Here is a 15,274-nt window from a genome sequence, read left to right as displayed (position 1 = left end):
TCTGGTTTAAGAGCCTGATGGTTGAACGGTAATAATTGTTCTTGAATCTGGTGGTGTGGGTCCTGAGGCTCCTGTACCGTCTTCCTGATGGCATCAGTGAGAAGAGAGCATGTACTGGGTAGTGGGGATCCCTGATGATGGATGCTGCTTTCCTGCAACAGTGTTCTGTGTAGATATGCTCAATGGTGGGAAGGCTTTACCTGTGATAGACTGGACTGTATCTGTTACGTTTTGTAGGATTTTACATTCAAGGCCATTGGTGTATCCATACCAGGTTGTGATGCAACCGGTCAACATACTTCTCCGACAGATATGTATAGAAGTTTGTCAAAGTTTTAGATGTCATGTCAAATCTTTACAAACTTCCTGGAAGGTAGAGGCACTGCTGTGCTCTAGATCAGGGGTCATAGCTATATTACAAAATATAAAAGTCAATTAAAACTAAGAGTCACTAAAGTTTATTCTCTCAGCAGATAGTGACTTCCTGGAATTCTCTGTCCCTGAGGTTGGTGGCGGTTAGATCATTAGATATATTTAAGATGCAGATCACTATATATCGAGGAATTGTGTGTTATGGGGAACAGGTGCTGAAGAGGAGCTGAAGCCAGTATAGATCAGATACGAAGATGTTGAGCGGTAGACAGGCTCGATGGGCCTGCTAGCTTACCCCTGCTCCTATTATCTTGTGTCCTTGATGACAGGGGAAGACTTGATGGGCTAAAAGGCCTGTTTCTATGTTGTGTGCATATTTGAATCTATGACTCTCTTGCAAAAAGAAGAAGAGAGGATGTAGAACAACCAAGGCTTGTGGAAATCTTGGGTTGTGTAGACATACTGGTATAAGAACATAAGGGCATATAGTCCTTCAGCCCACAATGTTCCACCTAGCGTTTAACCTTCTCTAAGATCAATCTAAACCTTCCCTCCCACATACACCCTCATTTTACTTTTACCCATATTTCTAAGAGCCTGTCAAACGTCCTTAAAGTATCTTCTTTCAGCACTATCATAGCAAGACGTACCATTCACTCAGCACTCTCTGTGTAAAAACCTTAGCTCTAACATCCCTCTATAATCTCCTCCAATCATTTTATAATAAAGTCCATTTCTACCCTGGGAACAAGATACTACCTGTTCACTCTAACAATGCATTTTATCATCTTATGCACCTCTATCAAATCACCTCTCATTCTCCTTTGCACCAAAGAGAGAAGCCCTAGCTCTCTCAGCCTATCCTCATAATACAAAAAAAAATTGGGATGCAAAGGGACCTGGGAGTCCTTGTGTAGGATTCCCTAAAGGTTAACTTGCAGGTTGAGTATGTGGTGAGGAAGGCAAATGCAATGTTAGCATTCATCTCAAGAGGACTAGAATATAAAATCAAGGATGTAATGTTAAAACTTTATAAAGCATTGGTGGGTCCTCACTTGGAGCATTGTGAGCAGGTTTGGGCCCCTTATCTTAGAAAGGGTGTACCTATCAAGTGGTGAAAGACCTTGATAGAGTGGATGTAGAGAGGATTTTCCCTGTGGTGGAAGAGACTAAGACCAGAGGACACAGCCTCAGAACAGAGGAGAATTCTTTTAGAATGGAAAAGAGAAGGAATTTCAGCCAGAGAGTGATGAATCTGTGGAATTCTTTGCAACAGGCAGCTGTGGAGCCCAAGCCTTTATATATATTTAAGGCACATAGATTATTGATTGGTCAGGGCATGAAGGAATCTGGGAAGAAGGCGGAAATTGGGGCTGAGAGGAAAATAGATCACCTATGTTGAAATGGTGGAGCAGACTCGAAGGGACAAATGTCCTAATTCTACTCCTATATCTTATGGTCAAATCCAGTCAGAATCCTTGTAAATCTCCTCTGCACCCTCTCTAAAGCCTCTTATAAAGAGGCGACCAGATCTGAAGACAGATTTTAGCAGTCAGACCTACCATCGTACACGTATGGTGAGGTACAGGTAAAGTGATTATTAATTTAATTTTGCACAGTTTAAAGCTGTCTCAGAGATCAGTGACCAAACTCATTCAGTAGTTTTGTGGTAGTTAACTGCTGTATAGTGAAGTTAACTACTTTGAATGTGTCATTGAATCTTAAAGTCATACTGCAGGGAAAGGACTCCAATGGCCCAATGCATCTGCGACAACCGTCAAGCACTCATCACTAAATGCACTTTATTCTCCGCCCTCTACGTTGTTGTGCAAACAAAGTCTCTGGACAGAAGTATTGGTAGATATGAAGTAGTCTCTTCATTCAACAAAATGAGACACAGCAGGTATCATATTAAGACGCCTTTGTTGAATAGGTCTGCTCTACCTAATATTACATGACATTTTATGTGCTAAAGATCAAAGGACAATTCCATATTTACAATGCATCCATAATGCCTCCTTTGAGCTACGCACAAACATCCCATCTTCCACTTCACACCCACACCACAGAGGCTTAAATACATTTTAACCATTTAAATGATTCACAGCTTTTATGAAACCATTGTTCAGAGCTGTATTTTAAATTTAATCTACAGTCCATATTCAGATCTGAAGATTGGTGGCTGAAGTTATTCGCTATATGTGCTAACCCCCAAAATGCCCTCAATTCACTCCCACCTTTGCTCCTACCCTAGATTCACTTACACACCTGGTGCAACTTACAGCAGTCAACTAACCTAACTAATCTGCACATCATTGGGATGTGGGTGGAAATCAGAGCACCCAGAGAAAACTTGACATGGTCTCAGGGACAGACATGCAATTTTGTGGCCCAAAGATCTATTGGAAGGATTAAGATAATATATCAGGGGTAGTTGAACCTATCTAAAATATGCATGTCATGGGGAAGGAAACTACATGATGGTTTCAAACACTTGAATTAATACAAATGCACACCCCTGCCATTCAAGCTGACAGTTACAATCTTTGACTCCAGCACTCTGCTGTGTGAGACATAGCTTCAAACCCTGTACTTTAATGGATACATTCTTTAAAGAGACTGAATCTGTTCATTGATGTTGAAAGCTAAGTATTGAATCAAATAAAACAAAATGGAATAAAATAAGATGATGAAATGCAACAGAGCAAACGAAAGATCTGAATTTGAAAAAGCTGTATTAGCTGACATTCCAGATGTACAACTAGTTAGTACTGCATTTGTTACATTATTCTCCAGGAAAATTATTTTGCACTACTTTTCTCTGGAACAGCTTGTAAATATATAATAATATAGTGGATTCTGGTTAATTGGGCCACTGGTTATTTGGGGCTACAGTTTATTTGGGATATCTCTTAAAAAACAAAAACTAAATTGAGAAATAGCTAGGATTCCCTTTGTTTATTTGGGACACTCTGTTCTTAATTAGGGCAAGAGATTGTTGCCAGTTTGTAACTAGCGTCAGTCATGTGCACTTGCAAGGCCATTAGATACTACACTGTGCTTAGAGTGATCAGTTTGTAGATAGCGTCAGTTGCTGTGTTTGCCTTCAGAGAGCAGCAAAATTGTCACTGGTAGTTGTCAAGAAATAAGCAGGTAGACAATTTGGAACTGTTTTGCTCACACATAAAACGCTGGAGGAACTCAGCAGGCCAGGCAGCATCTACAGAAAAAAAATCAACAGTCAACGTTTCGGGCCAAGAGCTTTCTTCAATCCTGAAGAGGGGTCTTGACCCAAAACGTCGATTGCTTACTCTTTTCCATAGATAATGCCTGGCCTGCTGAGCTGCACCAGCACTTTGTGTGTGTTGCTCTGTATTTCCAGCATCTGCAGATTTTCTCTTGATTCTGGTTTGTTCATGGTGGTTTCAAGCATTCAGACTTGGGAATGAGAATGAAATCATTTCACTGCTTCAATAAATTAGGGATTACAAATCATTTGAATGTATCGACAATCATACTGAATTTTACAATAGAAATGAAGATTTGAAGGATGCAATCATCTAAGGCATTGTGTGAAGGCAGCCCATTATCTGCACTAGGTGCCTGCACTGTTTTTATTCATTTACAGTCAACAATAAGGACATAGCAGATGAACTCCCCTGTTGATAACTATTAGGAAATAATACGCAGTTTTATAGTAATGTAGAGGTATTGTTTGTGTTCTAATTTGTTCTGTATTTCACTTAAATGCATAAATTGTTACTCAGTTAAGTGGGTCAGTTTGTCTCTTAAGCTCTTTAACTATTTCCATGAAATTTCATCTAATTGGGGCAACTGCTTAGTTGGGCCAACATGTGTTGGTTCTCCTGTCCCAATTAACTGTATTCTACTTATTGCAAGTCATATTTTGCTACAGTTCAAAGGAATTAGCCTGCCTATTAGACGGCTTTATTCTTACTTTTGACCTACAGTTTATTTTATAATTTACATTTTTGTAATGTTTTGTTCAAGATTTGGAAAGACGTCTGAGTATTTCCAACACTTCCTAATTCATTTCAGGTCTCTATCATCTACAATGTTTTAGTTTATAGAATGGTGGAAATCACTGAGGTTTCAACCTAAGGTACGCTTAGCTTTACTTACACATTTATTTACTTGTAGTGAAAACTAAGAAACTTCTCAGCTACAAGAATAAGAATTTGGTAAGGGCCTGCATTTGTCATGCTTTCCGAAAGGTCATTAACTTTAACTCAGACGTTGCCTGATTCTTAATCTTTCCTAATTTTATTTCAGGTCTCCATCATCTTCAATGTTTTGCTTTTCAGAATCGAGGAGGTCAGTAAGAGCATGGTATAGAAATTTTTTATTGGTGGGGAAAGCACACTAAACACACAGAATGTAGCGGGCCAGTGGGTGCTTTGTGTGTGGACATTTTATTATAAAACTACTCAAAATTGACATGCCCACTTTGTCCCTAATCGGTAGCATCATCACCCTGCCCCCACACACTAACTTCAAAGTCTCAATCCTACTTAAAAATATGCTGTGCTGAGGATATTCAGTGGTTGTTTTATTAGGCATCTCCTGTGCCTAATGAAGTGTCACTGAGTGTATGTTTGTACTTCTCTGCTGCAACAGCACATGCAGTTCAAGGTATGATGTGTTGTACATTCTGAGATGCTTTTGTACACAGCACTGTTGTGACACGTGGATATTTGAGTTACCGTCATCTTCCTCTCAGCTTGAACGAGTCCGGTGATTCACCTCTGACCCCTCTCCATAACAGGGCATTTTCTCCCACTGAACTGCACTCACCTGATGTTTCTTGTTTATCACACCATTTTTTGGAAACTCTAGAGATTGTTATGTGTTTAAGACCCAGGAGATCAATAGTTTCTGAGATATTCAAACCCACCCATCGGGCACCAACTATTCTTCCACAGTTAAAGTCACTTAGATCACATTTCTTCCCCATTCTGATGTTTGTTTTGAACAACAACTAAACCTGTTGACCATGTCTTCATTCTTTTATGCATTGACTTGCTGCCTCATGATTAGTTGATTAGATATTAGATATAAGCAGGTGTACAGCTGTACCTAATTAAGTTGCCACTGACTGTAGATTATACCGATGCAGGTTTTGAGGTGTGGAATCTAAAAACAAGAGAAATTTAAGAGCAAGGCATTCACTCCCTTGTGACTTTTCTCTTATTCAATAGGAATGTGATTGGTATTTTACCTCTGTTCCACTTTCCTGCACAATCTCCCAGAATTCCTTCAATATCTATGAATTTATCCATCTCTGACCAGATTCAGTGACTGAGACTCCTCTTAGGTAGTAACTCCAAAGATTCACCACTCTTGGGGTTGAAGAAATTTCTTCACATCTCTGTTCTAAATGGCCAATCCTTTATTTCTAAGAATATGACCTCTGACAAGAGAAACATCACCTCTGCGTCTATCCTGTCAAGTTCCATAAGAACCTGAGGTGTTTCAATGAAAACTGGACAAGGATGGGGGGGCGGGGTGAGTGTGCTGCAGGAAGAAATATGTTTTTTGTTTAAACTTAAAGGGCACCTGCCTGGAGCAAGTTGGCTGGAACCTGCTTACGATGCTCTTCTTGAGATTTTGAAAGAGCAAACCTCACATTAGTTCTAAAGGCCTCAGCCTGCATAGCTGAACAGACTTTGCAGATGAAGGTCAAAATGCCAAATCACAAACTTCAAAGTCAACATTTTAACTCCTGGATGATAATAACTGATGGACTGTCCAAAGAAATTCAACTGCAAAACAAGTTATTGCTTCACATGACAGGTTTTCAAGACCTTAATTGCCAGGCACTCAATAACTTTATATCACGTGATACAGTATATCTGTTGTATGACAGTCTCAGTAAAATAAATTTAAATAATGGAACACATAAAATTCTACCAATTGGCCCAACAATGATCTCTGTGCTAAATAGGTAACCTACTTCATGTTAGGAATTAAACATTCCTGAAAATTATCAGGTAGGCTGGATAATCTTATATAGGCCAATGTGAGATTCTGAGTTTGGCACCGTTTACCAGCTGTAGGTTACCACACGCTACAGCAGTCTCTGAGTCCCTATTACTCCTCCACCCTGTCACCCCAGTTTAAGCTCAGTTAAGTATTCCTGTGTAAAGCAATGGGTTTGGGGAATTATGTTGTGCTCAATTATCAGTTTCAGGCTGAAATACAGAATGATTCAGACCCAGATTCAAATTCGGATTCTGTCCCGATTGAATGTGTTCAGGTTGTTGAAGTACCTGTGAGTTCACAGGATTCTGAACCTCAGTTGAGGCTCAGTTGAAGTCTGAGGTGGCTGACTTGGTTGGAAAAGAATGCAGTTTTTGTGTGTCAGATGATCTTGCTTCAGTGAGTAAGGAGTTAACCTTGGTAACAGTGGAATGTGAGGATTCTCAGTCATTTGTAGTAGACTGTGTTTTAAAAGCTGGTGAGGTCAATGTTGCTGGAAGTAGTGGGAAAAGTGCTGTTCCTGGACTTTTGGATAAAGTGCTGGAAAAGGTTGGAGTGGTTGCACGACTTTTGATCCTGCTTGCAGGACAATGGCCTGCTGAGGCGGGATGCGCTAGTTTGTTGGATTTTGTTTGGACATTTAGTAAGTAAGCACCTGCAAGGTCATGCTGTTATTCAGAGTTGAGTAGCGAGGGGGAGAGATGTAGATGTACTTATCACATATAAGTTGAAGCATACAGTGAAGTGCGTCATTTGTATTATCAACCAGCACACTTAGGGGTCTCTTCTGGTTGCTCTAGCTCCTTCACACATCCCAAAGACCAGAGCTTTGATAGGTTAATTGGTCTCTGTATGTTGACCCTCATGCACAGGTGAGTGGTAGAATCTGGGGGCTGGGGGGTTGACAGCTAAGTAGATAGAATAACATGGGATTAATGAACCATTAGTTTAAATGAGTGGTTGATTCTTGGTGCAGACTCAATGGGCTGAAGAATCTATAGCTGTGTTTTATAATTCTATGATTTATGAAACTAAGAACATTATCTGCTGCATTAAGATAAATCTGATCATAATCTTTGGATGCATGTATAAATGCTCAAACAAGGAGACAGTATTTGGTGAAAACCAAGCCTGAATGGAACACAGGGCTTCTTGTTAATAAGAGATTCAGCACTGAAATCGGCGCAACAGTGTGAACATGGGGTCTCTCCCACTAATTCCACAATAAGAATGGAGTGTGTCAGGAAAAAGTGAGTTTTGGTTATTGGACACAATTAAAAAACATCTCTGAACCTGAGAACATAATTGCTTGCAACACACACAAAATACTGGAGGAACTCAGCAGGCCAGGCAACATCTATGGAAAAGAGTACAGTTGACGTTTTGGGCCAAAACCGTTCAGCAAGACTGGAAAAATAAAGTGAAAAGTCAGAGTGGGGGGGATGGGAGGGGAGGGAGAAACACAAGGTGATAGATGAAACTGGGAGGGTTAGGGGTGAAGTAAAGAACTGGGAAGTTGATTTAAGAAAGAGATACAGGGCTGGAGAAGGGGGAATCTAATAGGAGAGGACAGAAGCCCATGGAAGAAAGAAAAAGGGGCGGAGCACCAGAGAGAGGTGATGGACAGCCAAGGATGTAAGGTGAAAGAGGGAAAAAGGGTTGAAGAATGGTGAAGGGGAGGGGGCAGTTCGAGAAATCAATGTTCATGCTATCAGGTTGGAGGCTACCCAGACGGAATACAAGATGTTGTTCCTCCAACTTGACTGTGGCCTCATCGCAACTGTAGAGGAGGCCATAGATAGACATATCAAAACGGGAATGGGAAGTGGAATTAAAATGGGTGACCACCGGGAGATCCTGCTTTTTCTGGCGGATGGAGCTTAGGTGCTCAGCAAATCAGTCTCCCAAGCTACGTCGAGTCTCACACTGGGAGTACCAGACACAGTATATGATCCCAAAAGACTCACAGGTGAAGGGTCACCTCACCTGGAAGGACTGTTTGGGGTCCTGAATAGTTGTGAGGGAGGAGGTATAGGGGCAGGTGCAGCACTTGTTCTCCTTGCAAGGATAAGTGCCAGGAGGGATGAATGGACAAGGGAGTCGTGTAGGGAGTGATCACTGTGGAAAGCAGAAATTGGGAGAGAGCGAAAGACGTGTTTGGTGGTGGGACTCCATTGGAGATGGTGGAATTTGTGGAGAATTATGTCCTGGATGTGGAAGCTGGTGCAGGGGAAGGTGAGGATAAGAGGAACCCTATCCCTGGTAGGATGGGTGAAGGATGGGGTTAGAACAGACTTACGTGAAATGGAAGAGCTGCGTTTGAGGGCAGCATTGATTGTGGTCTCTTCCATTTCACACGTCTACTTTCACCCCATCCTCCCGCCACCCTACCAGGGAAGGGGTTCCTCCTGTCCTCACCTACCACCCAAACAGCCTCTGTGTCCAGCACATAATTCTCCGTAACTTCTGCCATCTCCAAAGGGATCCCACCACAAAGCACAGTGTTCCCTCCTCCCACTTTCTGCTTTCCACAGGGATCGCTCCCTATGCAACTCCCTTGCCCATTCGTCCCTCCTCACTGATCTCCCTCCTAGCACTTATCCTTGCCAGTGGAACAAATGATTCACCTTCTCCCTCACTACCACTCAGGGCCCCAAAGAGTCCTCCAGGTGAGACGACACTTCACCTGTGAGTCTGTTGGGGTCATATGCTGTGTCTGGTGTTTGTGGTGTGTCCTCCTATATATCAGCGAGACCTGACATAGATTTGGAGACCGCTTCACTGAGTACCTATGCTCCATCCGCCAGAAGGTGCGGGATATCCCAATGGCCGCCTATTTTAATTCCGCTTCCCATTCCTATTCCGATATGTCAATCCAGGGCCTCCTCTACTTCTGTGATGAAGACACACTCAGGTTGGAGAAACAACACCTTATATTCCTTCTGGGTAGCCTCCAACCTGATGGCATGAACAGCAATTTCTCGAACTTCTCATAATGCCCCTCCCCTCTTTCACTATTCGCCATCCCTTTTTCCCTCTCTCACCTTATCTCCTTGCCTGCCCATCACTTCCTTCTGGTGCTCCTCACCTCTTTTCTTTCTTCCATGGCCTTCTGTCCTCTCCTATTAATTTCCCCCTTGTCCAGCCCTGTATCACTTTTACCAATCAACTTCCAAGCTCTTTGCTTCGTCCTTCCCTCTCTCGGTTTCACCTATCACCTTGTGTTTCTCTCTCCTTCCCCTCTCCCCATCTTTTTACTCTACTCCTCATCTTTTTTTTCTCCAGTCTTGCTGAAGGGTCTTAGCCCAAAAGGTCATCTGAACTCTGTTCCATAGATGCCGCCTGGCCTGCTGAGTTCCTCCAGCATTTGTGTCTATTGCTTGGATTCCCAACATTTGCAGATTTTCTCTTGTTTGTACTTAATCGCCTGCCTTTCATTCTTTCTGAAGATTAGTTTCAGAGAATTTATAAACTTTTCATTAACCTGATTTGTCTCTGATCTTTAATCCCATCCTTTGTCGTATAAAATCCAATTTATACTTCCTGCTTTATTTTGGAAATTCCCTAGTTACTTTCCTCTGACCAGACTGAAGACCATTACCTGCAATGAAAGACATCTACAGAAAGAAAATATATGAGCTTCATAGGGCAAGGATGAGAAATTCTATCATAAAGGGAAACGTTTGTCTTGCACAACTAAGTTCGGTCAAATACTTATCATGATTTACCATGGGTATCCCACACTTTTACTACTCATTCTGATATGTGAATGACGTGCCGCTGTGTGGAAGTATTGGGATTTGCCCAGTGGCAACCAGTGAAGCATCGCACATTTTGGTGGCACTATGTAACATATAGCATTTGAATGATATTCAAAGTCCCAAGTAAATTTTATTATCAAAGCACACATATTCCATCATATACAATGCTGAGATTCATTTTCTTGTGGGCATACTCAACAAGTCCAAAGAACAGTAACTATGGTAGGATCAGTGAAAGATCACCTCATTAAGGCATTCAACCAGGGTACAGAAGACAACAAACTGTGCAAATGCAAATATAAATAAATAGCAAAAAATATCGAGAACATGAGGTGAATAAGTAGTGATTCACTTGGTCTGTACATACTGTCTGTGTGGTGAAAAAAGCACAACAGTGCCTCTTTCACCTCAGGTGGTTGAGGAAGTTCAGCATGAGTCTCCAAATCCAAAGGACTTTCTACAGGAGCACAACGGAAAGCATTCTGACTGGCTGTATCACTGCCTGGTGTGGGAACTGTAGTTCCCTCAATCGCAGGGCTCTGCAGAGAGTGATGTGGACAACCCAGCACATCTGTGGATGTGAACTTCCCACTTTTAAGGACATTTACAGTGATAGGTCCATAAAAAGTGCTTGAAGGATCATTGGAGACCTGAGTCACCCCAACCATAAACTGTTCCAGCTGCTACCGGTACCACAGCATTAAAGCCAGGATCTACCAGCTCTGGAACAGCTTCTTCCACCAGGCCATCAGACTGATTAACTTACACTGACACAATTGTATTTCTAAGCTATATTGACTGTTCTGTTATATATCTTACCGTACATACTATTTATTACAAATTACTATACTATGCACATTTCACATTCAGACAGAGACGTAACGTAAAGATTTTTACTCCTCATGTATGTGAAGGATGTTAGAAACAAAGTCAACTCAATTAAAAAAAAACGCGTTCTTGAAAGTGAGTCCATTGGTTGTGGGAACATTTCAATGATGGGGCAGGTGAAGCTGAGTGATATGACCATTCATTCACAAGTCAGCCTTTGGTATGAATGTATACCCATCTTCTGTCTCTTTGGTTTGATACAGTATACCAACTGTATTTGGGTGCCCTTTCAGTTAAAAACATATCCCTCACTGGTAGCTTTCTCTCAGGCCCTTTTTCATTTCCACCCCATCACCAGCTTACAAATTCAAACAACATCCTATCCAAAGAACTAGTCATAACTTGTCAACAGCACTTCAGCAGCTGGTTGTGACATTTGCACCACCCTATCCTGATGTTCCAATGCAACCCCCAAGTCCCAGCCTTCCCACTCCTGGTGGTTCTTACTCTTTTTGCAATGCTTGGGTTTGGTTGTCTCACAAATAACCAAGAGTAGGGATCTTTTCAATGTGAGTTCAGCAAGTGCGAAAGTGGTAATGGTGGGGGTGAGGTGACTAGGGCAGCCAGATTTTTAGAGCGGCCATCTTTATAGTGAGGTATTAAAGCAGGGCACCGTTTGTTCCCTAGAAGAGGAAAAGGTCAAAGCCCAGCAGAGTTCTTTTGGCCAATATTTAGCCCTCAGCTAATCACCAAATATAGATTATTTACAGCTCAGCACATAACCGTTTGTGGTAAAATTGGACTGTTCTTCTTACAATATAATAGCGGCAACATTTCATGGTCTGAAGTGTCTCATCTTGAGATTACGAAAGGTGCTTTTTAAACTGCGATCCTTCACTTGCAGAAGGAGATGGCTTTACAACCATGTCAGAATCTGTTAAGTTAAAGAATAGTTCTTTCTTTGATAGTAATTGACTCCTTAAGGATATTGGCTAAGGTGCCTCCCTCCTCCTCCTGTTTGAACATCACAGTAAAAAAGCACAAGGTTGAAATTTTACTTTGCCATGAGCAGAGTAGAGCAGGAGACCTCACCAGTGGGTCTAGCTCAGCAAGCTTTCATTAAATCTATACACTTTTTGTTTACCCTTTAGGTGAGTAACAGATCGATGGACTACCTGCAGTTTTCAGATTTACCATTTTAGTATTTTAGCTGCCTTTTTTATTGCAGGAAGCATGGGAACAGTCACTAGATTTTTGTTTTTTTCTGCATTGTTCACATTAAATAAACATTCTGACTCCTTCAGATAAAAACCTAAACTTCTATTGTGTTGATATACATTGTTAATATTGGCTCTTTTTCTTGCCGTCTTCGATCACTTCATTTCCAAAGGTCAAGTGGCTCAGGGTCCATATCAAAGATGGATATTTTGTCTTATTGTAAATAAACTTTGATTGAACATTTTATAATTTTTTAGCAGGCTGATTATGGTAAATAGTGTTTTGAATTCTTGAAATGAAAGTGTTCATTTTGCTGCAAAATATTCCTGCCTGAAGCATCATCAAGGGGATCGGTCAAGAAGCTAATCAATTGTTGAGAACACTGGATTCCAATGAACAACCTATTAATGTATTCCATGACATTTGAATAAAAAGTGCGATTTTGAAAGGTTCATCAAAAATCATTAATTCTAAATTTTAAATGGGACATACTGAGGGTAGGACCACCAGAAGAAATCTTAAAGAGATCTGTATCATTATTATCTTCATGAATTTGCAACTTGTATTGTGAAGTACAGAATGACTTTGCCTTCTGTGGTGGGAATAGCAGGCTGGGGCTTTTCATTCAGTCTCAGCTTGTCTCTGGAAGATGTACTTGATTTCCTCAGACAGCTCACTTACTTATGCTTCTGAGTTTTACAAACAAGTCCAACAGTGGCAGAGATAGAGTAGCATTGAGATAATAGACCAAAAGGGCAGCCTTCAGCTCGTAGTTAACAGAAAATCATGTGATCAAATCCATTGAGTTGGACACAAAAAAAATCAGTTCTAACACTCCAGAGGAACACCAAGGGCACCCTATACAGTAGGAGATGTTGCCCCTCAGATATTAAACTATTTACCTTCACATAAAATGTCCCAATTTCTATTGCTAGTTGCAGAATCCAGGATGTACTACCCATCCAGAATGGCAAATCTATCAGTATACTTCACCTTAGCCTTAACTCAATTGACCAATGTGTATCTGTTTCCCCTTTTATAATTACAGTGAGCATAAGGCAATGATAAAGGAGATAGAGGTGAAGGTGTTACATTTAAGAAATTACTTTAATGTTTTAATTTAATGTTTCCAATTGCTTCTTTACTCTTTTATTTGCTTAATCAATTTCTCATCAATGTTAGATTCTTAAATATTAAAAAAATCTTCAATTTTAATAGCTCTTAAATATTCCTGATCAAAGACATTTAACAGCATTAAAATCAATTGCATCTTTTACATCCAGCAAAACCCTATCCTCAGCTATGCTGGCTGTCAAAAACAGTCAGGAGTAGTTCCTCCTTACACCATTAGAGACACTGTTTCTGTCCAAGCCATACAGTGGGACTCCAGAACACAGGAGGCCAGAACAATTGCATTATGTTCCGTTCTCAGATGATAGATTAGGGAGATTAGCTTTCTTTGTCAAATGTGCATTGAAGCATACAGAGACAAATACCATCTGTGTCAATGACCAACGAAGTTCAATGACGTGCTGGAGGCAACACAGAAGGCCTTGCTTCCAGAGCCAGCATTGTATGCCCACAATTTACTAATCCTGACTTGTATGTCTTATATGGGAAGAAACCAAAGTAGCTGGAGGAAGCTCACACAGCAACAGGGAGAATGTACAAGGTCCTTTCAGACAGCATCAGAATTGAACCCAAGTTGCTGATGTTGTAAAGCATTCTGCTAACCTCTGTGCTGCCCATTGTGTAAGTAGAAATCAATATTTTTTCCACAGTGAAATGTGAGAATTATTTTGGTTTACTCTAAATATCTAGGGCAAAACCAGGCATCATTTATGTATTTGCCCAGTGCAGTTACTTTGTTTTTCCCAGGCCCACTTATTATTTGATGCTCCCAGGACAATCTGGCCTTCTTAAGACAGAGCTAGACAAAAATACCTCCCATATAAATTGGCCCAAGACAATCTGGCCCTCTTACCACAGAACCATACCTCCCATATAAATCAGCACTTGACCTTACCTTCATACTGCACCAACAATCCCCTCCTTGATCAGATACTTTTGACATTGCAATTGCCCAAGTCCTGGAATCTAAGCCCACAGTCTGGCTCCCTGAAAGTACCCCGCACCTTCTTCAGCATTCAAGTATAACTGGTTACAATCCCCAAGGCTCATGACCTCTCTGCAGGCTAGGTCAGGTTTCTGTATCTGGAGGCTAAAGATTGATATGGCCAGCAGAACCTTCTTCCCGAACCTATCTAGTGCATCCATTAGAGTGGGTGAGTGGACAAGAATATTGCCAACAAAATGAAGAACTTTGAATAGATTACAGAAAACTTGGGGTCTCGCTTTAGAGGCAGTGCCTCAATAGAAGAGCACACACACATCGTTGGTGGAACCCAGCAATTCCTTATGGAGGGAAATAAACTCAAAATTTTGGGTCAAAACCCTTCACCGGGACTTCATAAATTCCCTTCCATAGATGCTGCTTGACTTGTTGAGTTCTTCCGGCATTTTATGTGTGTGTTGCTCAAGATATCCAGCATCAACAGAATCTCGTGCCTACAATGGAATGATTGGCTTAAACTGCGTTAAACTGCTGTTAAACCAACTAAGCCCACCTGTTGTATATCAATGTAACAGAGATGTTTCATAAGAATATTAGCCAGTTCTCTTTTTTACCACTTCATTCAATTATCAGGATGCCTCTGCTATCAGAGGCAATGGCAACATTTCGAAGCTGAATGCATGATTGTTGTCTGTGTCTTGTCTTAACATAAAATAACTTCACTTGCTCTCAATATTCTATTTAAGGTATACTTTATATATATATAACTGTTTCAGGCTATGCAACATTGAAAACTTTATTTTCTTCTTTGTTGCAGAAAGGAAAACTAACATTCTGGAAAGAAAGGTACGTTATTTTGCTGGGAGGCAGCTTCACATTAATGCTGGGAAAGCAAAAGAAAATCCCAGGTCTTATGCTCCGTGTTCAGGATTTACACAGGGCTCAAGATACCCTACCCTTGAGTGAGGATCAGATAACCTGTAGCAGCTAGGGTCAGCTTGATGAGCTGTCTATCACGACC

Source organism: Mobula hypostoma, chromosome 5, assembly GCF_963921235.1.
Source record: "Mobula hypostoma chromosome 5, sMobHyp1.1, whole genome shotgun sequence".
NCBI classification, from domain to species: domain Eukaryota; kingdom Metazoa; phylum Chordata; class Chondrichthyes; order Myliobatiformes; family Myliobatidae; genus Mobula; species Mobula hypostoma.
Note: the sequence above shows the minus strand (reverse complement) of the source record.